The 26,125-nt window shown below is 44.7% G+C and overlaps 1 protein-coding gene across 18 annotated transcripts in view; it reads left to right on the forward strand.

The window, feature by feature from the left end:
- The first annotated feature begins 1,286 nt into the window (after window positions 1-1,286).
- The window catches only part of NRCAM (neuronal cell adhesion molecule), a 278,943-nt gene continuing 254,104 nt past the window's right edge, over window positions 1,287-26,125 (forward strand). For 16 of the 18 annotated variants that reach the window (XM_047695034.1, XM_047695030.1, XM_047695036.1 and 13 more), the window contains exon 1: window positions 1,288-1,490. The gene's annotated coding sequence lies outside the window, so the exon portion shown is untranslated. Of the gene's footprint in view, window positions 1,491-26,125 lie in introns of all 18 variants that reach the window. The other 2 variants (XM_047695028.1, XM_047695038.1) reach the window with 1 other exon arrangement.

The raw sequence follows: 26,125 nt of genomic DNA on the forward strand, positions 1-26,125 counted from the left end.
GAGGAGGAAGCAGGTTCTCCGCTGAGCAGAGAGCCCGATGCGGGGCTCGATTCCAGGACCCTGAGATCATGACCTGAGCCGAAGGCAGCGGCTTAACCCGCTGAGCCACCCAGGCACCCCTCTCTCTCTTTTTTTAAAGATTTTTATTTATTTATTTGACAGAGAGAGACACAGAGGGAGGGGGAACGTAAGCAGAAGGAGTGGGAGAAGGAGAAGCAGGCCTGTGGCGGGGAAACAGACATGGGGCTGGATCCCAGGATCCTGGGATCATGACCTGAGCTGAAGGCAGATGCTTAAGGACTGAGCCACCCAGGCGCCCCACCATCAGTGTTTTCTTGAATGGAACTAGAGAATTGAAGGAAACTCGGTTCTCCAGCAGAGCCCAGTGAGAGCAGGAACCCGTAGTAACGGGTCAGGCAAGCTTATGATACCAGGTGTTTGGGAGGAAGCTTTCAGGGCTCAGGCCGCAGACTGGGGATTACTGAGGACCCTGAGCGCCAAATTTAGGATGTCATCACCTAGGACACAGTGTAGAGGGGCCTCTGGACCCTGGACTATGAACCCGCAATGTGTTTGCTAAAATACAACACATTTAGAAAACCTTAATTCTCTTTGTACCTTACAAATACCCCTCCAAAATACTCCCAAATCTGGAAATAAGCAAATCTGAAGTTCTCTGGGACCAGAAGACCCAATTCCTACCGCGAATAGACAGCATCTACCTTACGTCGAAGGCTCCCTTTTTGGGGGCTGTTTGAAAGTAACAGCTGCAAAGTAAATAAATACAGATAAAAAAATAAAAATAAAAATGACCCTTCCCCCCAAGCCCAACAATCTCACCCATCTAACTGGTGAGTTTCGAAGAAATTAAATGCTTTAAAAGAAGAAAATGGAAAGGCCACAGACCTCGGACAGAAACCTAAGCCCTTGAGAGTCGCATTTAAAAACCTCCCGTTTTCTGGAACGTCTTTTGTAGCCAAATCCCTGCCACCCTCGTCCCCGGAACGCTCCCGCCCTCCGCGCCCCCGACCCCGACAACCGCCGCGGAACACTCTCGCAGGGTGACGTGGATCGGCGGCAGGCGGAATCCCAGGTGAGGGGGCCACCCAGTCCCCGAGGCGCGGGCGGCCTGAGCCCATTCGCCGCCGCCGCCGCGGCCGCAGGGGCGGGAGGGGCTGGGCCAGCCGGGGAAGGGCGGGGGACGCCGGGGAGGAGTGCGGGGCGGGGGTAGGACGCGAAAGCTAGCCGCGAGGAGGAAGAGCTCGGCGCGGGGCGGGGGCGCAGGGGCGGGAGCGGCGGGGGCGCGCGCCGACGCGGGGCCAGCCCTGCTTCGCCCGGGTCGCGGACGGACGCGCGCCGCAGTCGGAGCCCCAGACGCGCGGCGCAGGGGACAGTGCGGGGCGGCGGGAGGCTACAGCTCTGTCGGGAACGGACGACGTCCGCGCTCCAGGGTTCCGGGGGCTTAGCAGCGGTGGGCGCGGCGGAAGAACGTGAGTAGCTCAGTGCGCGTCCGGCGGTGACAGTCCTGCTCGGGGGCGACGGCTGGAGCGGAGGAGGGTGCGGGGGGCTGCTGTGTTGTCACTCGGACGTGGGTCCGGGGATCCATAGAGCGCCCTCCCGGATGGCAGCCCCGCGCCACTCTCTCTGCGGCAGGGCGAACCTGGTCGCCAACTCCCTTTCTCCCCTCAGGCCTGGGACGCGCCCGCGGGCGCCAAGCTGGAGGAGGGGGACCGGCGCCCCGGCGGGGGCACACTGAAATGCGGCAGCACTGGCCGGCGCGGGCGGGCCCTTCACCTCCTCCGGTCTGTGGCCAACTTCTGCATCCGCGCCCGCGCTTTCCGGGAAGCCCTACCTGGGGTCCCTGGGTGGTCTGGGCCACCCTGGGCCTGGCTGCTGGGGCCCGGCACCGCGGGTTGCCAGGCAGGCACACGGAGGGCGCGAGGTGCCACGCCACGGTGCCGGCGGGACGAGGAGCGCAGGTGCCGGGCGGGCGCGCACCGGCGAGTGCGCGTCCGGGTCCCCGCGGACACATCTGGGCGTGGGCTTTGTTCGGCTGTGCTTACACCTGCGCCGATCGCGGGTACTCGGGACCGAGGCGACCTCCACTGTCGCCGCCCCGGGGGAGAACTCGGGGAATCAGGGGGAACGGGAGAGACGGCGAAGGCAGCAAGGAGGGGGCTTTCCGGGGGGTTTTGTTGGCCCTACAGGTGCGGATCCCCGGGGTCCCGGCGCCCCACCCAGCCTCCGGAGGCTGGGACTTGTTGGGGCTGGCCCACCGGGGTTTGGGGCTAACCCAGAAGAGCCCCTTCCCTGTCCGGACTCCCAGGAGTGGGCTCTGGCAGCTGCTTGGCCTGGGGATGCTGTGCTGAGCGGGGAGTGATGCCGGCTTTGGAGCATCCATCTCGCCGCGAGCGCCATCTGTGCGGTGCGCCGCCCCCGGATCCCTCCTGGCCGCGCGGGTAGGCGCTGCCGAGTGTTGGTCCTCGGCAGCTCGCCGGCTCGGCCATTCCCGACCCCCAACTCCCCGCGCGCAGAGGGGACCCGGGGTGCCACGGTAGTGTGGAGCCGGGGACTCGTCATCACTCCGGAGCGGTGTACCCTGGGCAGCAAGCGTGGCTGGAGGGTTCCTTGGGCCCGGGGGACTGGTGATTAGGCCGCTTCCCTTCGCTCCCGCTCGCCTCCCCTATCCCCGGCTCCCGGTCCTCGGCCGCATCCTCTGTCCCCTGCGCGCTCGGGGGCCGTCCCTGTGCAGCTGCGGGCGCGGAGGGAGGGCGCTAAGCGGTGGAGTCTCCTTCCACCCCCCTCTCTTCTGCCTTCCGCGTCGCTGTTTGTCCTAAGAGGAAAGCGTTCTTTTCCTTCTCCGTCCTGCATGGTTAACGCGCAGAGGTGCGGGTCTGAGGGGCTGGGCCCTTCCTCGCCCCAGGCTCTGGCGGGGAGGAGAGATGGAGGCGAGCGTCATGGGGCGGGAGGCTTGCGTTCTGCACCAGGAGCTCCCCCTGGGGCTGTCAGGAACGCTGTAGCTACGGAATACAGACCTACGGAGGCTGGACTGTTTGGTTGCGACTGCTTAAGGCTAACCATGCCCTTGTTATTAAAATATTGTAATAATAGCTCAAGAGTAAAGGAGAGCTCTCGGAGGTGCTGTAATGGATTTAGAACCCTGGGTACTTTCCACGTTAATGGTAATGATAGTCAACATTTTTGAGTGCTTCAGGTGTACCAGGCGGTGTGCAAGGCACACGTATCATCTTATTTCATTTCCACAGCATATTACCCTATTCTTAAAACTAGGAGGTGGGGTCTTTAGAGGTCAGGTAACTTTCCCGAGGCCACATAGCTAGGAAGTGGGGGAACAAAGGTTAGTTTTTGCCCCTACACTTTGCCATCAATAACTGTGAAAACTGGGCTTTTGGGAGGCTTATCACATTAGTTTAGGGCAAGCCTAAAACCACCAAGTGATCAGGGACATTATAAGGCCATTCACTTCTGACCCCTGCAGACTTCACAATAGCTGTCGGTATTGTAACTCAGCAAATTGTATTGTGGAATAGTCTTTTATTGCCCTGGGTCATCCTCAAATTCCTTTACATGTTCTTTTATTCCTGTTAGCTTGTGTTAGCCCAGCCAGTTACAGTCATTGGACTGTTTTTAGTGACCAGACTTCCCTGTGGTTACAGAGCCTGAGAGGTTCCTGGTACATCACAATTCTTGAGAAAACTTTTTTTTTTTTTTTTTTAAAGGAAAGGCCAGCATTTCCATTTGGCAAGTGATTTTCATTGTCGGCTCCCAGTCCTGAATCTCCTTTGTAGACTATTTTGAGTGCAGAAGATTTAGTCCTCAAATTGGATATTGAATTTGAATAGGACCCTACTATAAAATCTTAGGAAAGCATTCCCTATCCTGACTATATGACCATGTGGTGCATTTACAAAGATTCTCCATACTAACTAATGAAACATGAGTTTGAATTAAATAAAACCTGTTCCTGGGATGGCTTTTAGAATGATTGTAATTGACCAAATGCAAAAGTGAATTCATTGTGCCTTCTTAATCCTTCTGACTCATGGTCTTCCTTCAACCTGCTTTGTACTTCATTACGGGAAAGTTGCAAAACATTTCACATCATCCAGGAATTTGAGAGCTGTAAGAGAACACTGTGTCTAAATGTTTCAGTTTCAAAATGAGTACAGTGGGGCTTGGAGAGGTCACCCAGCCACCTAATGCAGGGTAGTGAGGCAGGCCAGTATCCTGACGTGACATTTTTGTTACTGTAGCAGTGACAGTAAATGAAAAGCATGTCATCTTTAGCAATGGCACTTCCTGTGAGGCTGATGTGACAGTGACAAGGATAGCCAGGGTATAAGTGCTTTGGAAGCATGGAAGGGGACTGAGAATGTGTATGCCTGGGCTACAGAAAACTTGAGAATCATTTTGGGGTGCCCAGGCGCCTGGGTGGGCTCGGTCAGGTGAACATCAGATTCTTGGTTTCTGCTCAGGTCATGATCTAGGGTCCTGAGATCAGGCTCTGCGGCTCAGGGTGGAGTCTGCTTGAGATGCTCTCCCACCTGCCCCTCCCCAGCTTGCTCTCTCTCCCTGTCTCTCTCCAAAAAGAATCATTTCAAATAATGGTCTCGTGCAGGTGGAGTTTTCCTTGTGTAATTAGAATTCCTTTGTGTAAATAGAATATGCAGATATTATATTGTGTATGTACAAAGGAGCTATTTAATGGAACCCCCAGGAAGCTTTTCTGGTAAAGAGATTCCTTCATTCATTCCTTCATTCAGAAATATGCGCTCTGTGCATGGCCTACTGTCCTAGGTACTAGGAACTAGCAACCAGAGTTCCAGCCTTCAGGAAGAGTAATTCTAACCTTCTCATCTAGGGCTGTATACTTCTGCACACAGACTCTTTTTTCCCATGTCATAAATGTACAGCTTGATGAACTTGTTCAAACCCAACACACCCATGTAACTGGTGTTCCAGTAAAGGAACAGAACATTATGAATGGCTGAGAAAGCCCCCTTGTGACTCCTACCAGTCTAACCCCCTCCCTTGAGAGTCCGCCCTGAGACACCCATTCTTTATTTCCTGAGACTCTTGCCAGGAAATCAGAAGGATTTTGTTTTAGTCAGCTTGGGCTTCCATAACAAAATTCCGTAGACTGGGTAGCTTAATGAAGAGAAACGTGCTTTCTTCAAGTTCTGCAGTCTCTAGTTCTGAGATCAGCATGTCAGTGGGGTCAGGTCTGGTGAGGGCTGTCTTCCTGGCTTACACATACCAGTCTTGTCTCTGTGCGCGCATACATGCTTTCCCCGCTGGGTGTGGACAGAGATCCTCTCTCTTCCTCTTTGTATAAGGCCACCGATCCCATTAGATTAGGACCCCACCCTTATTACCTCATTGAACCTTAATTACCACCTCCCTAAAGCCTCATCTCCAAATTCAGTCCTATTAGGAGGTAGGTCTTTGACGTATGAATTTCAGGCTCACAGTTCAATCCATACCAATCCCGACTTGCTGTCCCTTTTGGCAGCCTTCAGAGTCTCACCCCCATTTCCAAAGAATGGTTTCCATCTAAGAAGTATGGTAACTGAAAACAACTTTAACTGGAATATAGCGCCCCATAGTATTCTTCTCTAGGAAGGTTTATATGTTCTCATCCAAAGACTGCTTTAGGTCAGACTTCAGCTGCTGAGGTGATTGGTGAAGAGGAAGTGATTTGAAAATGATTAAAAATCACTAAATGCATTTAGATGTATTTTCCCTTGTATGTTTCATGCTGCCCCACGTGAAGGAGCCTGATACCTTTCTGCGCGGTGAGGACAGAGGACAGCTAGGGATGCTCGGGCCAAGAATCCAGTGGCTTATGGTTATTTAACCCTTCGTCCACTCAGGGAAATTAGAGATCACTTTAGCTTTAAAGAGTCTTTCTTGTCATCAGGGCTGATGTTTCTAAGTCTAGGAAAATGTGCCAAAATGAACTGCTGAATGTTTATTTTTCCCCTCAAAATGGGAAGGATAGGGCTCTATGAAGAAAGTCTTGGAATGGTTCTGCCTCCAGTTGTAGCAACTATACATTGTTCAATATCATGTTGTCTTTGAATGGGGAAGCAAATGTCATAGCTATAGAAAATGTGAGATTTTGGGGGGCACCTGGGTGGCTCAGTCAGTTAAGCATCTGACTTTGGCTCAGGTCAAGATCTCAGGGTCCCGAGATCAAGCCCCACGTTGGGCTCCCTGCTTTGTGGGGAGCCTGCTTCTCCCTCTCCCTCTGTTCCTCCCCACCTCCTGCTTGTACTCTGTGTCTGTCTCTCCAAATAAATAGATAAATAAATCTTTAAAAAAAAGCAAATGTTTTTGCTAAGTTACATTTTTATTGTGATAATATACATATCATAAAATTTATTGTTCTAACCATTTTTACCTATGTAGTTTAGTGGCATTAAATACTTCTAAATGTACTATAACCAATCACCACTGTCCATCTCCAGAACTTTCGTCATCTTCCCAAACTGAAACTCTATACCCATTAAACAATAATTCCCCATTTCTTCTCCTCCCAACCCTTGGCAACAATCATTCTCTTTTCTTCTCTATGAAGTTGACCACACGAAGTGCCTCATATGAGTGGAATCACACAGTACCTGTCCTTTTTGTGACTGGGTTATTTCACTTAGCATAATGTTTTCAAGGCTTACCCATGTGTCAGAATTGCCTTCCTTTTTAAAGCTGAATAATAGTCTATTTATGTAATACCACTTTTTTTTTTTTTTTAAATTCATTCATCTGTTGGGCTGTTTCCAGTTTCTGGTTACTGTGAATAATGCTGCTATGAACATGGGCGTACAAATACCTTTTCAAGTCATTGCTTTCAACTCTTTGGGGTATATACCCAGAAGTGGGATTTCTGGGTCATAAGGTAATTGTCATAGTTTTTTTTTTTTAAGATTTTATTTATTTATTTGACAGGTAGAGATCACAAGTGGGCAGAGAGGCAGGCAGAGACAGAGAGGAGAAAGCAGGCTCCCCGAAGAGCAGAGAGCCTGATGCGGGGCTCGACCCCAGGACCCTGGGATCATGACCTGAGCCGAAGGCAGAGGCTTCAACCCACTGAGCCACCCAGGTGCCCTGATTGTCGTAATCTTCTGAGACACCCCCATTCTGTTTTCCATAGCAGATGTACTATTTTACGTTCCCGAGTGCCCAGGGTTCCAGTTTCTCCACATCTTCACCAACACTGATTTTCTTGACAATAGCCATCCTAATGGGTGTAAAGAGTGATAGCCGTTACCCTTCAAATTTCTAAAGTAACATACTATGTATTATGAACAAGTAATTCACAAAATTTTCCAACTTATTGGTTTCATTTCTATTGACAGGAGATATATGGTTTTTAACAGGGAATCATTGACCCCATACTTTGTGCAAAGCGTGATGTAATTGCTACTGGGTATGTGTCATAGTCCAGGAGAAGCCAGCCCTGGTGACAGACATTCCTGTTAGTTTTTTTCAATGTCGAAATAGAGCATCTGTGTCTTTAGTGTGGTTGGGTGAAGTGATGTTGCTCTGAGGATAGATTAAATCTTTGTATGATTTTATTTTACTGAAAAAAATAACCTTAGCCTTGGAACCCAGCTCAGGAGCAGATTTGCCTCAGATCTGGAAAGAGCTAGGAGTATCCTATTTAGGGATGTGCTGGAGTTACAATCTATGTCTGCGCCGGGCATTTCTCCCCACCATTGAATCTTCAAAGATGACAGTACAAACCCTCACTACCCAATTATAATTGCTTAGCTGAGTTAATAAAAAAGATGTGGTGTCAACTTAATTGACCTATTTTACTGGCCTGCAGGATTAGAATTTCAAATTAGAAAAAGGTAGTTTTTAGAAGTCTGGGTGAGGGTTTCCCTCATGTGACTAAAAAAACTAGTGACTGTAAGAAATGACAGTGGTAAAGGGGATGAGTCTGCAAATACCAGTGCTCAATCATGGCACGTACTGTCCAAATAGCTTATAAGGTTTAAAAGCAAGAATGACAAGTAAGTCTTGTGCTGTGTGGTCTCTGATTTGCTTGCGTAGTGCTGTGTATTAAAGCACTGTTTAATTCACATCAGAATGAAAATGGTAGTTGCTATCAGACTAAAAGGATCCTTTCTAAAATTCTTTTTTTTTAATTGACCTGTAATCGGCACATGGTCTGTTATTAGTTTCATGAGTACAACGTAGTGCTTTGGCATTTGTAGACATCTGAAAATCTTACTAAATGGTTCTAGGGCTGGAGAGGATAATCTAAATATATATATTCATATGTATATTTTAATTTTATGATATGCATGGTCTAATGGTTCAAAACCCACCGTAGCCAGAAAAACATATTCCCAAGGCAATCTGAGGGAATCCTGTAGGAGGTCTTCCACTGTGTAATATGCAATGAATTCGATTTATCTTTCTCAAGTGGGCTGAGAGCATTCAAAAAATTTGGTATATGTATTCAGTATGTAGTGATCTTTTCTCCAAATTTCAACTTTAAAGCAATTTCATGCCACTTTCCGATGACCTTGACATTTGAGTGCCATGATTTACAGCACACATTTTCGACCAACACTCCAAACTCACGTGAAACCATTAGCAGATTCTCTCCAAGGGAAGGGGAAAGGAAAAAGTCCTAGTCGCCCGTTCGTCATGCCTTAAGGTAAAAAGTGGTTGGTGGAAAGAGTTTCATCCCAGAGTTTTTGTGGCCTCGGAGGAAGGATGGCTTGCAAGCGAGCGCTGCTGCCTTCCAAAGCCTGTGCGGCCTTTCAGTCCCTCACCTCAATAGAGAGCTAAAAGGACAAAAGTGAACAAAGGAGGCCTGTTTTGCCTGCCCCACTTGCTGGGCTGTTGTCTTGGCCCTTTTCAGTGAAGGGGGGGGGGGAGTTGGGTCAAAGTTGAAGAACAGTGAAAAGGAATTCAAGCTTCATGTCGAAATTTGAATTATAGCTTTAGTTTGAGTGCCGAGTAGATGAGTTTGAATTGAAATTTTTGAAGCTGTGGAAGCTCAGTGACAGATGGTGTTGGAACAACGTACATGGGGCTGGATGGCTCGTCCAAAAAGTGGAGTGCCCGAGCGGGGCGCTCGGTAAACATCTAGTTAACGGACAAAAGTTTGAAGACTGTAGGAAGTGCAGTTGGATGCTGTACGCTGCATTGAGACACTGGACTGTCTGCATTCAGGGGAGGCCCCTGCGTCTGGCATACACTCAGATGCACTTGTCCCCCCTCTAATTGCATTGCAAATACTCTCTGCACCGTTGTGCTGCGGTCCCCGCTGGTATCTACTGGAATAAATACAGAAATGCCCAGGCCACTCCCCGTGTAAAATCTCATTACAGTGTTTTGATATTGACTACAGATTGTTTGGATATATGACAGGGTAAGTCTGTCCTAAGTATTGACTAGCCGGGGTTACCCCCCCATCCCCGTATGAATCTATTCCTGAAACATGATTGCGGTGTTTGCTTCTACTGAGGAGTCTGTCACTGTTATGTTTGCCCCTGAAGTTTTTAATGGGGCACATGTTTCCCCCATTCAGTTTCGTAGGCAGCATCCGATTTAAAACATTTCAGGAAGAGGAGTTGGCTATGTGTAGAAACAGAATAATAAAATAGCTACTGGGAGGTCGCGGTTACTGAGATGTAAGTGAAATACAAAATACTTTGGGGTAATTTGAAACGCTTCCTGGTGTTCCATGAAGCCATAATTAGTAAAATTTTGCTTTGGCGTGTTTGACTGTTTAAATAACTTGAAGACATGGTTTTTTGTTCTGATGTTGGTAGCATGATGGCCAAAAGCCATTTTTTATGGACCTGTAATGCCTTCAAATATTTCTGCTTTTAGAGAAATGACATTGACATGGCAACAATATAATAAATAGTAGCTACTCGGAGATAATTAATATAACATAAACAAAAGCAAATTTACTTCAGAATTGTGTGTCTTAATTTATGTCACATGTTGTATTTGACATAAATTGTGATACATAACTTCATATGTCGCACAGATTTTAAGGTAATTTGCCTTTTAATAGTTGGAATAGGGTTTTTCAAACTCCATGGCCATATGTTTCTAGTAACAGTTACCTCGATGCCAAATTAGAGTGGAAGGTAAAATATATCAAGGGTTGATTGCTGTCCTAGGACCGTGAGGGGACCCATTAAGCAGCAGGGAGCGAGTGAGGTCACAGTCAGATTCGTTTGTTGGAACCAGAGTTGAAAGAGCAGAGATCAGGGAGAGCGAGGGATTCAGACGGCAGGAAGGCTCAGGTGGGTAATGAGAATTGTGACATCCTGGAGAAGTGTTCTATGGCACAAGGGGCAAGAGCGATTTTAAATAATGAGGTGAGAGTAAGGAACACCACTGTACCAGTAATAACTTAAAATCTGAAAGAAAGAGAAAGGGACGAGGAGAAAAACGTTTGTGGTAACTTCTTGGCCAATGGAGAGTAGTCTCCACGTCATAGCCTCCAATATGAAATACTTTAAAGAGATTTTCTTATGGTACTTCAGGTCATTGGAGTCACTTGATATCATGAAATAGAAATAACTTACAAATTGCTCTGCAAAGACGAAATATGATAATACACATACACTGAAAACAAATGCAGTGCACCAAGAAGAACTTCCTAAGATTCAAAGCTAATAGTATTTCGGCATCTCAGTAAAATTCTGAGATCATCTCATCGCTCCAGCAAATTTGTCGCTTTAGATATAGATGACGCCAACATGAGAAGACGGGGTATATAAAAATGGGAACTTGCCAGACACATTTGGGATGATCAAGCATGTTAAACAGGATTCTTCCCTTTGCGCAAGGTCTATGTAACGAGTGCGCTCCTACAAGGTAGCAGAGTTCAATTCGGGAACAGCTTTTCAGGGATATCAGCGTAGACAGATTGTTCTGTTGAAAGAGCATAGTGTCATTGACACCAAGTGAAACCCAATCAAATAAAGCTAAATAAAAATCCTAAAGAAGTGGACAGGTGGTAAATGAGGAAGAGTATCTCAATTGTATGAAAATACTTGCTATTTGCTCCAGGTAACAACGAGAGGCTGAATTTCTCATGATAAGGAAAGCAGATAATGAGGGGCGCCTGGGTGGCTCAGTGGGTTAAGCCGCTACCTTCGGCTCAGGTCATGATCCCAGGTCCTGGGTTCGAGCCCCACATCGGGCTTTCTGCTCAGCAGGGAGCCTGCTTCCTCCTCTCTCTCTGCCTGCCTCTCTGCTTACTTGTGATTTCTCTCTGTCAAATAAATAAATAAAATCTTTAAAAAAAAAAAAAAGAAGAAGAAGGAAAGCAGATAATGAAATAGTCATCCAGGTAGGAAAGGCATTTTTGGCCTTGCTCACAATAGAATCCTGACAGCTTTCCCCGGGCTTCTAACCGTGGAAATCCATACTCATTCTCTTCCATTAGGAGCCTGAGCTGCATTTCTGCTTGTGCGTGGTGGCATGTATGTGAGTCCATATTTGGTGAATGAACAAAGAATGAATGACAGAGTACGTGAATATTGCAAAACGTCAAGCGGATCTTTCGTTGGAAAAAATTGGGGAATTTTGTCCTCACCCTGATTTGAAGATACAGACAAAGTCTAGACCATGGGAAATCAAACATTTATACTTTCAGGCCCGGATTCTGTATGATTGTCATTTGCTTCCTGGTTCTAAATTAGGCACTCGAGCAGGCAGGTGAAATCACGCCCGTCGAGAAGGGTACCATTTTTCAAATTGCTGCTGTGGAGCCCTAAATGCCATCTCCGTGACCCCGAAGAGTTGCTCTGTAATTTTCTACCTTTGCTCGCGGCAGATGATTCCAGATTTGCACAGGCCTTTCCTTTCGCTTCAGGGTCTGGAGCCGGTGCTTGTCACTTCCCTCGGGAGGTCTCCGGTGGCTGCACACTAATGGAGTCAAACACTTTCTCAGATTGCTTTACCCCCTTCTGAATGTGAAGGAAGCAGGAGCGAGGCGCCCAGGACTGAAGGGCTGGCATGAGACCGGCCGGCGGCAGCCGGGGACAGCACCCACTTTCCTCTCCTTGCTGGTTGCCCTTGAATGTTCCCAGATGTGAATGGAGTGACAGCGTGGTGTTTCCTAACCAGTTAGTGGGTTCTGAAGTGGTTGGCATCAAGGCGGTGATGCCAGGTGTGAGAGACACGAAGAGAAAAATTGTGTGTGAAATTTGTAAGTAATCATAATCTGAGAGCTTCCCAGCTGCTCAGCGCAGGTGAGGAGCCCATTTACGGTACGGCTTTGGAAAGCTGCTTCAGTACTTTTCTCCCTTTAGAAAATCAAGACAAGCCACAGAGTTTTGTTTTTGTTTGTTTGTTTGTTTTTATCATCAATGCTACCTCACAAGAGGGTGTTTCTATGAAAAAGCAAGATAAAAATGAAAGTACTGAAGAGTGTGTGGGTGGCTCAGTGGGTTAAGCATCTGCCCTCATCTCAGGCCATGATCTCGGGGTCCTGGGATCGAGTACCGCGTGGGGCTCCCTGCTCAGCGGGGAGCCTGCTTCTGCCTCTCCCACTGCCTGCTGCTCCCCTTGCTTGTGCTCTCTTTCTGTCAAATAAATAAATACAATCTTTAAAAAAAATGAAAGTACTGAGAGAAGGATGGCATCAGTCTATTTCTTTAGAGAGAATGCAGCTGCCATGTTTTCACTATAGTATTCTCTTCAACTGGCTTCAGAGATCTGTAGGTATCACATATCCCTAGCAGTAACTATGTCTGCTTGCTTTTGAAGGAATGAGGGGGTCTCACACTGCAATCTGTGAGGCTGATACCCTTTTTTTTTTTTAAAGATTTTATTTGACACACAGACAGAGATCACAAGTAGGCAGAGAGGCAGGCAGAGAGAGAGAGGGAAAGCAGGCTCCCCACTAAGCAGAGAGCCCGATGTGGGACTCGATCCCAGGACCCCGAGATCATGACCTGAGCCAAAGGCAGAGGTTTAACCCACTGAGCCACCCAGGCGCCCTGAGGCTGATACCCTTTTTAATGCTGCACCGTGAAACTGTTTTCAAAAACCCCAAGCTACATTCTTAACCTTCACCAAATGGTGTATATGCAAAAGTCAGATTGAGTCAATGTGATTAAAAAAAAGGATGTAAATTTAGTCTTAATACTTTTTTCCAGTTGTAGTCAATATCATCCATAGTCTTTTGAGATCTAATTGTGTTTTATTCCAAGCTATAGCCTATTCATAATTTTCAAGAGGACAGTCAGTAATCCTTTGTGTCAGCCATGACTAACTAGCAGCCTCACAAACCAATAAAGCATGAAACTGTTTTAATATATTAAATTCATCCAGCTCACACACGGCATATGCTTAGAGGTTTGATAGAGAGAAACACGGGCAAGGAGGCTTGGGAGTAGGTCGGTGTGTGTATCATAGTCCATATTTATTCTGTTCCTTTGTACCTCAGGGGACAGAGAGGTACTCTCAGCCACTATGGAAATCAGAATGGAAGTTGCTGAAAAAATTAAAAATAGAACTGCCGTATGATCAAGCAGCCCCCTCTTTTTGGTCACAAAGATGTCATTTAGAGCTCTGCGGCGGTAGTTTTAAACAGGATACCCTTCTGGATTCAGTGACTTTGCCTGCCTGTCCGAGTGCCTCATTTAAAACCAGGAAGCAGATAATAACCGTGCAGAATCCAGGCACAAGATTATGAAAACAGGGTCGTAGAAATGTATCTGCACTTGTGTTCACTGCAGCATTAGTCACAGCAGCCAAGATGTGGAAACAACCCATGTGTCCATCGGCAGATGAATGGATAAAGAAGATGTGGTGTACGTATGTACCACGGAATATTATTCAGCCCTGAGAAAGAAGGAAATCTTGCCATTTGTGACCACATGGGTGAACCTGGAGGGCATTATGCTCAGTGAAATAAGCCAGACAGAGAAAGACAAATACCGCACAGCATCGCTTATAATGTGGAATCTAAAATAAAATTGGGCTTATAGAAACAGAGAGTAGAGAGGTGGTTGCCAAGGGCTGGAGGAAATAGGGAGAGGTTGGTACAAATTTGTAGCTGTAAGGTAAATAGTGTCTGAAATTTGATGTATATCGTTGGTGACTATTGTTGATAATACTGTATTGTATAATTAAAATTCATTAAGACAGTAGAATGTAAATGTTCATCCTTCCACAGTGTATATGTATGTCAAATTGCTGCACATGTATTTAAATACCTTATACTTTTATTTGCCAATTATATCTCAATAAAGCTAAAAAATAGTAGTTAGCTTTAAAAAATTTATTGATTTATTTTATTTATTTTTATTTTTAAAAAATATTTATTTATTTATTTGAGAGGGTGAGAATCTCAAGCAGACTCCCTGCTGAGTGCAGAGCCCGTCTCAGGGCTTGATCTCTCAGCCCTGAGATCATGACCTGAGTCAAAACCAAGAACTGGATGCTTCAACTGACTGAGCCACCCAGGTGCCCCAGTAGTAGTAGTTATCTTTGACTTGGGTATGGACACAGAGCTTTAGAAATGGGGATGTGTCATGTGTTGAATTGTGTCTCTATTCAGCTGTTGAAGTCCTAATCCCCAGTGCCTCTGAATACAACCTTATTTGGGGCTTTACAGTTAAAATGAGGTGGTTAGGGTCACCTGGGTGGCATAGTCATTAGGTGTCTGCCTTGGGCTCGGGTTGTGATCCCAGGGTGCTAGGATCAAGCCCCACATCGGGCTCCCTGCCCATCAGGAAGCCTGCTTCTCCCTCTCCCACTCCCCTTGCTTATGTTCCCACTCTTGCTCTCTCTCTCTCTGTCAAATAAATTAAAAAAATCTTAATTTTTTTTTTTTTAATGAGGTGGTTAGAGTATGGCTTGTGTCTTTATAGAAAGAGGAAGGCTGGAGACAGGCCCAGTGGGCAACCTTCTGGAGAGGAAGGTAGAGATCTATAAGCCAAGAAACACCCAAGATGGCCAGTGAACCACCAGAAGCCAGGGGAGAGGCATGGAACAGATGCTCCCTCATAGCCCTGGACAGGAGCTAACCCTGCCGACACCTTGATCTTGGACTTCCAGCTCCCCAGACTGTGAGACAATACATCTCTGTTGTTTCAGCTGCCTCATCTGTGGTCCATTTTTATGGCAGCCATAGAAAACCAATACAGACTGCAATAATAAGGTCTCCTGTTTCTAAGCCTGTCTCTTACAAAAAAAGAAAGGGTGAGAATAGAGCTCCCCACCACATCTCTAAGTTTGTATGTCTGTGTCTATGTGTATATATACAGATATAGATATATGTATATCTGTATGTATATATGTGTGTATATATACACACACATGCAGATATAGATATATCTGTATATCTATCAGTGTCTACTTTGTGGACCAAAGGAGTATGTGTATATAAATCATTTAGAAAGTCTCTATACCTTGAATTTAAAGCCCAGAAATACTGAGAGTGCTAGGAAGAGTATTTGTTTTATTAACTGGGTAGATGTATGAAGTTGGTCATTTACTCAGTTGATTACTCTTTTTGGTTGTAATCCAGCAGACTCCAACTTTGCCGTCATCACACGGCACTAGCCGTGCCCATCCCGGGAGAAACAATGAGCTTTAGATCCATTTTATTATTTGGAACAGTGAGCCTAGATTTTATTACATTCAACTCACATTTTAAAATTTCCAACTGTGGGGCACCTGGGTGGCTCACTGGGTTAAGCCTTTGCCTTCGGTTCAGGTCATGATCCTCAGGTCCTGGGATCGAGTCCCACATTCGGCTCTCTGCTCAGCAGGGAGCCTGCTTCCCCTCCTCTCTCTCTGCCTGCCTCTCTGCCTAATTGTGATCTCTCTCTCTGTGAAAGAAATAAATAAAATCTTTAAAAAAAGATTTTTTTCCAACTGCGGACAAGCAAAATACATACATCTTTTGGGAAAGCCAGTCACTGCCACAGAAATTGGAAAGGGGCTGTCCTCAGGTCATTGTCAAATCCTAATTTCAGCTCCCCCTCTCCCCGCCCCTCCTCCCATCTCCTCCACACAGTCAGGACTGGGGCCAGTGATGAATATGCATGTGTCACACACCTGTGACCAAGAGAGCCTCCATCAAGAAACAGCAGAGTATCAGTTACTGGAAATGGATGACTCGTGGCAGCTGCTGTGTGTGACCCAGCGGGCTCCCTGCCCTGCGGTGACAGCTGCTCCCCACAGCCCACCATCACACCGCCTCAGCCACCTCCGTCCAAGAAAGGGGCCGAGCCTCCTGACCCTGAGCCCTTACTTCCTGGGCAGGCTGTGGCTGAGGTGCTAAGAGAAAGAGGTCTCTCCAAATTTTAGGAAATGAGATCATAATGACCTTACAGGTTTTTCTTTTAATAAATAATAATTCACATCATTTATTGGTTGGTTAACTATATGGAGCCCTTTTATGAATTATCTCATTTGATCTTCACAACAACCCTTTATGTCAGAGGCTAGCACATTTTTTTTTTTTTTTTGGTAAAGGGCCAGGGAATAAATATTTTAGGTTTTGCAGTTACTTCATCACTCCCCAGACAGTCATAGACAATATATAAATGAATGGCCATTTCCATGTTTTCATAGAGCTTTCTTTACAAAATAGGTCGTGTCCAGATTTGGTCTGGGGGTCATATTTGCCAGCCCTTAGTTTATGTTATTATACCCATTTCATAGGTAAGGAAATGGAGGCTTAAGTAATGGGTCAAAATAGCACCACTGTTAAGTTGCACAACTGGGATTCTAACCCAAGACCCTGTCCCTTGGTCTTAAGCCCTGTGAGCTACTATGTTGTCCTGCCATGAGAAATGACAAGGAATAGAATTTTAGTTTCCATGTGCTGTGAGTTATAGATTATGACCAAAAAACTTCTTCTTCTTCTTTTTTTTTTTTTAAGATTCTATTTATTCATTTGACAGAGAGAGATCACAAGTAGTCAGGGAGGCAGGCAGAGAGAGAGAGAGGAGGAAGCAGGCTCCCCACCGAGCAGAGAGCCTGATGTGGGACTCGATCCCAGGACCCTGAGATCACGACCCGAGCCAAAGACAGAGACTAAACCCACTGAGCCACCCAGGTGCCTGTGACCCAAAAAACTTCTAAGAGAGATTTTTGTTTCCCTTAGAAATGATGGCTGGGAAGATCATCAGTCCAGTCCTGAAGATGCTGTTTAGTTAAAGGTAGATAGTTTAATCTACAGCACATTCAAGCAATGGGACCACATCCTTGAATAATTGAATAAAGCTTTTAAAATTCTCCAAGTGACCTGATGCTATGCCCATTTTCCTCAATAGGATTGCAGAAGAAAAAGTACTCTAATTAAAACAATATTTATAAATTATTATTTTTTTTTTAAAGTTGCAGACCCATTGATGGCCTATCTGTTGTATAGTAAGATAGCTGGCATAATCCCAGGAAAGATTTTTATTTTCACAAAAACAAATTTGTTTTGTTTTTGTCAAACAGAAGAGTTTCTTCCACTTTTACTTTTTAAAAAAGATTTATTTGTTTATTTGAGAGAGAGGACATGCATGTGTACATGCGTGTGTGAGTGAGGGAGAGGGGCAGAGAGAGAGAATTTTCAAGCAGACTCCCCGCTGAGCACCAAGCCCAACGTGGGGCTTGATCTCATGACTCATGGGATCATGACCTGAGCTGCAATCAAGAGGTGGCTGCTCAACTGACTGAGCCACCCAGGCGCCCCTAGTTTCTTCCACATTTAATATAAAATCTTTGAATGAGAGTTCTAAGCAGCTCTTATTTTCCAGGACGGACATCTCCTTTTGTGTTTTATTTCCATGGTAACAGTTAAGTTCCTACTTGAGAACAACAAACCTGCAAGATAACCATGTGGTTGACATTGTTGGGCACCCCCTTAGGGAATGTGCAAGGCATCATGGCGTGGAGACAGCATCAGAAGTAGAATTACACAGGCTGGCTGTGTTTTGTGTACAGCAAGTTCTTATGTAAAGGCTGAAGGTTCTCAGAATAGACCAAAGTTAGGAAACATTTAGTTTTAGGCAACAGCTCAGCGCACACAAAATACCACGAGCGGCCAAACTTCAAAGACGTTCCCAGGACGCCATAAAGAGGTCCAGAATTCACAGTTCCTGATCTCTGGGTGAATGAAATTTTAGGAAGTAGGCAGCTGGCAAAATGGGGGCTTCATGTGACTAAACATTGTTGCTTGTACTTTGTTTGAGGGAAAATCAAAATGGAGCCACTCCCTGGTGGGGAAATCAGAGAGTGGACACTCTTGTGGGGAGGTAACCCTACTCTCTCTTTGGAAATCTGAAGTCTTTGAATTTAAGTGAGCCTCTATTCATTACTAACAAAGCTGACTTTGTTAGTATTTATTTAGTATTTATTTAGTATTTATTAGTATTATTTAGTATTTAGTTAGTATTTATTCCAGAGGAATAAAACCCAACTAGGGAAAAGCTGACTGCGTGTTTGTGTGACGTGGTTACTGTGAGTTAATTGGTGTAACAAATTACAAGGGCATGGTCAACAAATTGGGAAAAAAACCTTTTCTGTTGAATCATATCCTAGAAAAGATAGGCTTAGTTCATTTACTTTAAAAAATATAGCCCAAGTAACAAATGGAATCATGGTACTACTGACAACTTTTTGTTTTCCATGAAATTTATTTTTACATCTATATCAAGGTATAATTTCAATATTGTGAAGTCTACCCATGGTAATTATATAATTCAGTGATTTAAAAAATATATATTTATAAATTGTCAGTTGTAGGAAGCAGATTTCTAAGCTTGCCTCTAAGATTCTTTCTCCTGGATGCATACCCTATGTAATACCCTCCCTAAATGTGAGTGGGACCTGTGAATATGATGGAATGGTACCCCCATAATCAGGTTACATTATATGGCAAAGGTGAAGGGATTTTGTAGTTAAGGTCCCAAGCCATTCAATTATGAGTTAATGGAAAGGGAGATTATGCTGGCTGGCCTGACTTAGTCAGGCACAAGCCATTAAAAAGGGATAATTATAAGAGAGACACGCTCCCACTGTCCTTGAAGAAGCTTCCATCCATATTGTGAATTACTTATGGGAAAAGGGAGCGGTAGTCCTTCAACCACAAGGAACTGAAGGAGCTTGGAAAGGACCCCAAGCTCCAGATGAGAAAGCAGCCTGACCAGCACTTTGATAAACTCAGTTTCAGCCATACTCAGACTTCTGACCTGTGAGAAACTGTGAGATAATTAATATGTGTTGGTTTAAGCCTCTAAGTTTGTGGTAATTTGTTGTGTAGCAGAGGAAGCTAATACAGAGACTGTTATCATAGTCGTTTTGAACATTTTCATCATTCCTCCCCAATTTTCTTTGGGGCCTTTTATAGTCAGGCTTCTACTCCAAGGCAACCACTAATCTGCTTTCTTTCTCAATAAATTTGCTTCTCCTGGACATTTCATGTCAATGGAATCATACAATAGGGATCTTTTGTGTCTGGCTTCTTTCATTTAGTATATTTACTTTTCATTTAATATATTTCATTTCATTTCATTAACTTAATATTTCATATTAATATATTTCATTTAACATATTTAGTATATTTTTAACAAAAATTTTATTTATTTATGTGAATAATTTATGTAATAAATAATAATTAATTAATTAATAATAAATAATTCATGTAAATAAATTTTATTTATTTATATGAGAAAGCATGAGAGGAGGAGCAGAGGGAGAGAGACAAGCAGTTGACTCTGTCCTGAGCCATGATGCAGGGCCCAATCTCAGGACCCCAAGATCACAACCCGAGCTGAAACCAAGAGTCAGTTGCCCAAACGACTGAGCCACCCAGGTGCCCCTAGTATAATGTCTTTGATGTTTGTCTCATGGTAGCATGCTTCGGTGGCATTCCATTGTATGGAGATACCACTTGTGTTTATGTATTCCTCAGTGGTGGACATTTGGATCGTTTCCAATTTAGGATGGTGACAAACAATGCTTCTGTGAACATTAGCAGGGAAGTCTTTGTATGTATGTTTTCATTTCTTTTGAGTACACACTTAGGCATGGAATTGCTGAGCTGCATGGTGTATTTGTGTTTAACTTTTTAAGATACTGCTGAATTCTTTTCTAGAATGGCTGATCATTTTACTTTCTCATCAGCAATGGATGAGGGTTCCCGTCTCTTCATAATCTTCCCTGTCTTTTATTATGGCCATTCTAGAGGGTGTGTAGAGGTATTTCACTGTGGTTCTACTTGCATTTCCCTAATGATTATTAGTATTGAACATCTTCTCATGTGCTTATTAGCTATTGCTATATCTTCTTTGATGAAATATCTAAGCGTTTTGCTAATTTTTTTCAGTTGAGTCATTTATCTTCTTATTGATTTGTTAAAAAGAGTTTTCAGAAAATACTTATTTGAGAGAGACAGAGAGTGTGTCTTTTCAGTTTTTTTAATGATGTCCTTTGAAGCACAAAAGTTTTTAATTTTGATGAAGTCCGATGAATTTGCTTTCTCGTTTGTTGTTTGTGCCCTTGGTGTCTTATATAAGAATTCACTTCCTAATCTAGCTTTCTGATCCTTGTGAGTTAATGTTTGTGCATCGTATAACATATGGATCTAACATCTTTATTCTGTTTTGTTTGCATATGGGTATCCAGTTGTCTTAGCTTCAATTGTTGAATGAATAAGTTGGCAAGTTTTTGACTATTATTTCATCATATGCTTCTTTTCCTGCCTCTTTTTACCTCCTCTTCTCTCATTTTGGGACATGTCATCGTACTTAAGTTGGTACACTCGATGTTGTCCCACTAGTTTCCGAGACTCCACTTATACTTTTTTTCATCCTTCTTTCTGTTCTTCAGATTGAATCATTTATATTGAGCTCATTTAAAGTTCACTTGTTCTCTACTGCTTTCTCAAATTTGCTATGAATGACACTAGAGAAATTTTCACTTCAGATATTGAACTTTTCAAATCCCAAATCTCCCATTTGATTCTTCTTTTCCAGTCATTTCATAGTGGTTCTCTATTAGTTGATTAATTGTCATCATGTTTTCCTTTAATCTTTCATATATGGCTTTCTTTAGTTTTTGAACATATTTATAATATGCTTTGAACTCTTTGTGTGCTAAGATCAACTGAAGGACCACTCGGTGACATTTTCCACCCCATGTATGGATCGTAATTTCTTTTTTTTTTTTTTTGTCGCATGTTTTTGTTGAATGCTGACATTTTAGATATGTAATAGCAACTGTAGATTCTGCCTTTTTCCTTATGAGGGATCTGTAATTGTTATTTATTTATTCAAGAATTTATTCGTACTGCATTTGTGAAATGTATCCCCTGCAATGTGCAACTGGTCATGTCTCCACCAAGTTTTGGTCTTTTATTTTAAGATTTTTTTATTTATTCATTTGAGAGAGAGAGAGAGAGAACATGAGCAGGGGCAACGGTCAGTGGGAGAGGGAGAAGTAGATTCCTCACTGAGCAGGAGCCCGATGTGAGGCTTGATCCCAGGACCTCAGGATCATGACTTGAGCCAAACACAGTTGCTTAACTGACTGAGCCACCCAGGTGCCCGGGTTTTGTTTTATTTAAATTTAGCCTGGTTTCTTGGGGTTTGCTCATGTGTCTGCATAGCTTAGTAGTCAGCCAATGATTGATCAAAAGTTATACTTAAACACTTCCAGTCAGTAAGAAGTTGCTGCTGATGGATTTATATGTGCCTGGGGAATGCATTCAAACTTCATACCACTTTCAAGTCTTCTGCCAGCTTTTACATTCTGCTGGATGCTTGCGTGTCTACTATGTGGGTGTGTGAGCTGCACTGGCCATGGCTGTGTGGGTGGTTTGGGCTGCTCTAGCCTCTGCTATGCATTTGCACAACTCTCATCAACCCAGTAAATGTGAAGAGCTTTTTCTATCTCCCCTATGTCTGGTTCACCATCCAGGCCAGAATGGATCTGTGGGTGTAGGCTCTCACTCAAGTTCCCACCCATATTGACGTCCACGTAGGCCCCCAAAGATGAAGAGCGACATTCTCTTCTGAAGCCAGTCCTGTCACATTCTTAGCTTCTTTCCCCACAGAGAGAAGAGTCATTGGTCAACTCTAACACTGCCATGGAAGTCCCAACCCCGAGATACAGGAGAGATGTGCAGTGAATTGCCTCTCTGGGGGTAAGAACTAAGGCCCAGAGAGGGGCTGGCCTGAGCTGCCAGAGCAGTTAGGTGGCAGAGCCAGTCATCTGGCTTCGGGTCAGCTCAGCGCCGGGACAGTATTTTCACAGTATTTAGCAGCAAGTCCAAATACTGGTGATAGGTACGCAGAATGATGACTTCAAGCCTCTGGAAGGTCTTTCCTCTCCAACAAAGAGCACATTCAGTGCTGGGTGCCTGTTTTTTCAGGAAAGTGGACTAATGAATTTGAGAAGGATTTTCAACAAAGGTTGGGACTGTCTAGTTCCCTGGATAGTCTAATTTAGGGAGAATTATAGTTGTCTCTGATACACTGACTAGACAGTCCATAAATATGACCGAGTGAGATTGCTCAGATGCTAATGCAATAAAACCTCCCAGCAGCTGATGTGGATTAGAACAGCAGGTCAAAGATCAAGTGCCAACATATAACTACACATCCGTCCTCCCCCAAATTACAGCGTCGAATTTACCAGTCATCCCGTGTCCTGAGCAGCCTCTTGTATGCCAAAAGCCTAGGAGTGGCATGTCTGGACTACCAGTGTAGAGCCTAGGAAAACCCTGGGTGGGCTTTAAGGCTCTTAGGATCAGGCAGCCAGCATGAGGTGAGCGGGCCTGTCATTAGTGGACTCAGATCTGCTTCTCACTGAGTCTGGCTGCTCTGTAAGGGATGGTAGAGTCATAGGCCAAATACATAGCCACTTTGGTTCTCAGACTTTACCCTGAATCACCTGGGGATCTTATGGAAATCCTTCCAATTTCATTGGGTCTAGTGTGGGACCGAAGATTCTGCATTTCTAATAAGCTCCCAGATGCCAATAACAATGTGGATGCCCAGGCCACGATTTGGGTAGCAAGGATCTCCACCCGGCTAGTGCCAGACAGCCTAGAATTCCCTGTCTAAGAGCTGTAGGTCTAAGACCTGTATGGCTCTCCAAGGACTGACCACTGCAGGCAGGCATATCCTTAGACCCAGGCATAGCTGGGAGGTAGTGGTGTGTGTGTGTTTGAGCGTGGCACAGTGGGGTGGGCTTGGAAGACAAAGCTTGGATCTTCATCCTGGAATTCTATATGGAGGAATATACAGCCTTTCGTGGTGCAGGGCTCAGATGGGATGGGAAGGAAAGGGAACCCTACATTTCCTCAGGAAAGATTTGGTTCAAATTCTTTTGTCATTCTTTTTCTTTTTATTATTTTCTCTCTGGACCTAAACACAAAATGAGCAGATTCCTTTTTTTCCATGCCACTGTTGCAGTCTGAGAGAGCCCTTTTATCTTCTCTTCATTGTGCACATTAAATACTTGAAGTATGCCAACAAATTTGCAACAGGTTTGTTCATTGTGTTTTGATAACTTCGAGAATCTTCTATTTTTACAAGTAGCTGGTACAAAGATACGTCATATGCTCACTGTTCAATGGAAATTGATAGTCTTGTCATTTCAGCTTTTTGAACAAGAAGAAGCATATCACTTGGCATTACTTAAAGGATTCTAATGTTATCCCTGAAGATTTGATGGAAACAGCCAGTAAATGCCATTAGTTGCACTTTAATCCACATCAAGAGGATCAATACCATTAATCTTTTCTTCATTCCTTACTTTTAAGACTTTTTTATTTTTTTTACAGTTTTAGGTTTACAATAAAACTGAGAGAAAAGTACAGAGATTCCCCAGATACGCCCCACCTCACATGCATATAACCTGTCCCACTACCCAGAGTGGTACATTTATTGCCAATGATGAACCCACTTGGACATATCCATAGTTCATTTACCTTAGGGTTCGCTCTGGCTGTTGTTCATTCTATGGGTTTGGCTAAATGTGTAATGGCATTTGTACTGATCATTGTAATATACAGAGTATTTTCACTGCCCTAAAAATCCCCTGTGTTTTCCCTATGCATCCCCAGCCCTGGCAATCACGGATCTTTTTCTGTCTCCATAGTTTTGTCTTTTCCAGAATGTCATGTAGTTGGAATCATATAGTTTATGGCTTCTTCAGATTGGTTCCTGTCACTTAGTAATACATTTAAGTCTCCTCCATGTCTTCTGATGGTTGAAGCTCTTTCTTTTGAGGGCTGAATAGTATTCCATTGTCTGGATGGACCATAGTTTATTTATCTGTCACCTACTGAAGGACATCTTGGTTGCTTTCCAAGGTTTGCAAATTATGAATCAAACTGCTGGATTGCTGGATTGTGTGGTAAGAGTGTGTTTCTTATTCTTTTCCAAAGCTTGTGGAAAAGCTGACAGGACACCAGGACGAAGGCTAATGGTTGAGATGGTAAACGGTCTATAAAGACAGAACATGCAAAACAATGTTCCAGACAAATCTGGCAGCCAAGGCCAGTGGCTGCCACTAGAATTCTGGATACCTTTCCTAGCAGGTCCTCCTCGTGTCTGTCTCCTCCTTTCCCTTGCTCAGCATCTGCCCAGACTTGCAGCTGGCGGCTAATTCCCCAACTGCCAGGTTAGAGCCGTGCCCGGTGCGGAAAGCAGCTCAACTCACTGAAGCTAAGTTCCTTTGGCTGTCCCCTTGATTTGTTTCATGTGGCCCTGAAAAGATCCTCTTAAAACTAACATTTGGCATGTTACCTTGTCCAGATTTGGGTTATGCATTTTGTAAAAATGCTGTGAATTTGATGCTACTCTTGTACACTGTTCCTTTGACAGGGATTATGAATCATGGTCAAAACTAAAGACAGTAGGCAATTGTGGAGGCGTTGCCGCAGCCTTTGGCCACAGTGCCGTGCAGGGTCTGAATTTGCCCAATGCTGTGTGTGTGTGTAACAAAGGGGGTGCTTATGTTGGCAGCCTGATCGGACCCTGTGGCAGTGGAAGTAGCCCAAGCTGGTGGAAAGAGCACTGGGCGAAGAGTCAGGAGGCTTTGGCTGGCGTTCAGTCTGCCATAAATAACATGACCTTGGGCGAGTCAAGCATTTTCCCCATTGACGGAAACAAGGCTACCCTCTCTTCTCAGGATTATGACTGAGATAAAATGAGATAATAAGTCAAAGTGCCTTGAAAAAGTGAAAAACACTGACAAATATTTGCACTGCTTGTCTGTTCATTTAGCAAACACGTATGCGCTGGGCACACATTATCCCCAGGAGTACACGAGGAGACCTGGAGATGACCAGCAAGTGGGACCTCATGGGTTCTCAGTGTGGTGGATGGCTGTGAGGCCATCCTCAGGGTGTAGCATGGTTGGGTATGAGAACTTCAGTGGCTCTGAAATGCTGTTGGAGAGCAGAAGGGGCCCTGGCTCACTCTGCCTAGGGTTGCTGTCGAATTCATTGCAGACGGAACGGGTCCTGATTGGGCTCTTGCCAGAAGTTCACCCAACCGGAAAGGGCTGAGGGCATTCCAGGCATGAGGACCAGCATGTTCAAAGGCACAGAGGTATGAGGGTGCACAGCATCATCATCAGATTAAAATTGACCCAACAGATATTCACTGAGTACCTGTATGCCTCTAGGCACTGCCAGGAGCTGGGGAAACAACAGTGAATACAATGGCCTCAGTCCCTACATATTTTTGAATTTGTTTGTTCATTGTATTAGTTTCTTATGGCTGCTTTCACAAATGAACACAACTAGGGGGCTTCAAACAACACAAAAGTATTATTTTATAGTTCTGAAGATCAGAAGTCCTAAAATCAGGGCATCCACAGGGCTGCCTCCTGGAGGCTTTAGAAGAAAATCATTTTCCTGCCTTTCCCCCATCTAGAGGCTGCCTACATTCCTTGGCTTGTGGCCCTTCCTTCATCTTCAAATCCACCACTGTAGCATCTTCAAATCTCTTTCTCTGATTCTCCTGCTTGTGGTGACCTTGAGTCCACCTGGATAATCCAGGGTAATCTCCCCATCTCAGGATCTTGTTCAGTCGTATCTGCAGAATTCTTTTTGGCACACAAGGCAACATAGTCGCACGTTGCAGGGATT

Source organism: Lutra lutra, chromosome 11 (assembly GCF_902655055.1).
Source record: "Lutra lutra chromosome 11, mLutLut1.2, whole genome shotgun sequence".
Classification (NCBI taxonomy): domain Eukaryota; kingdom Metazoa; phylum Chordata; class Mammalia; order Carnivora; family Mustelidae; genus Lutra; species Lutra lutra.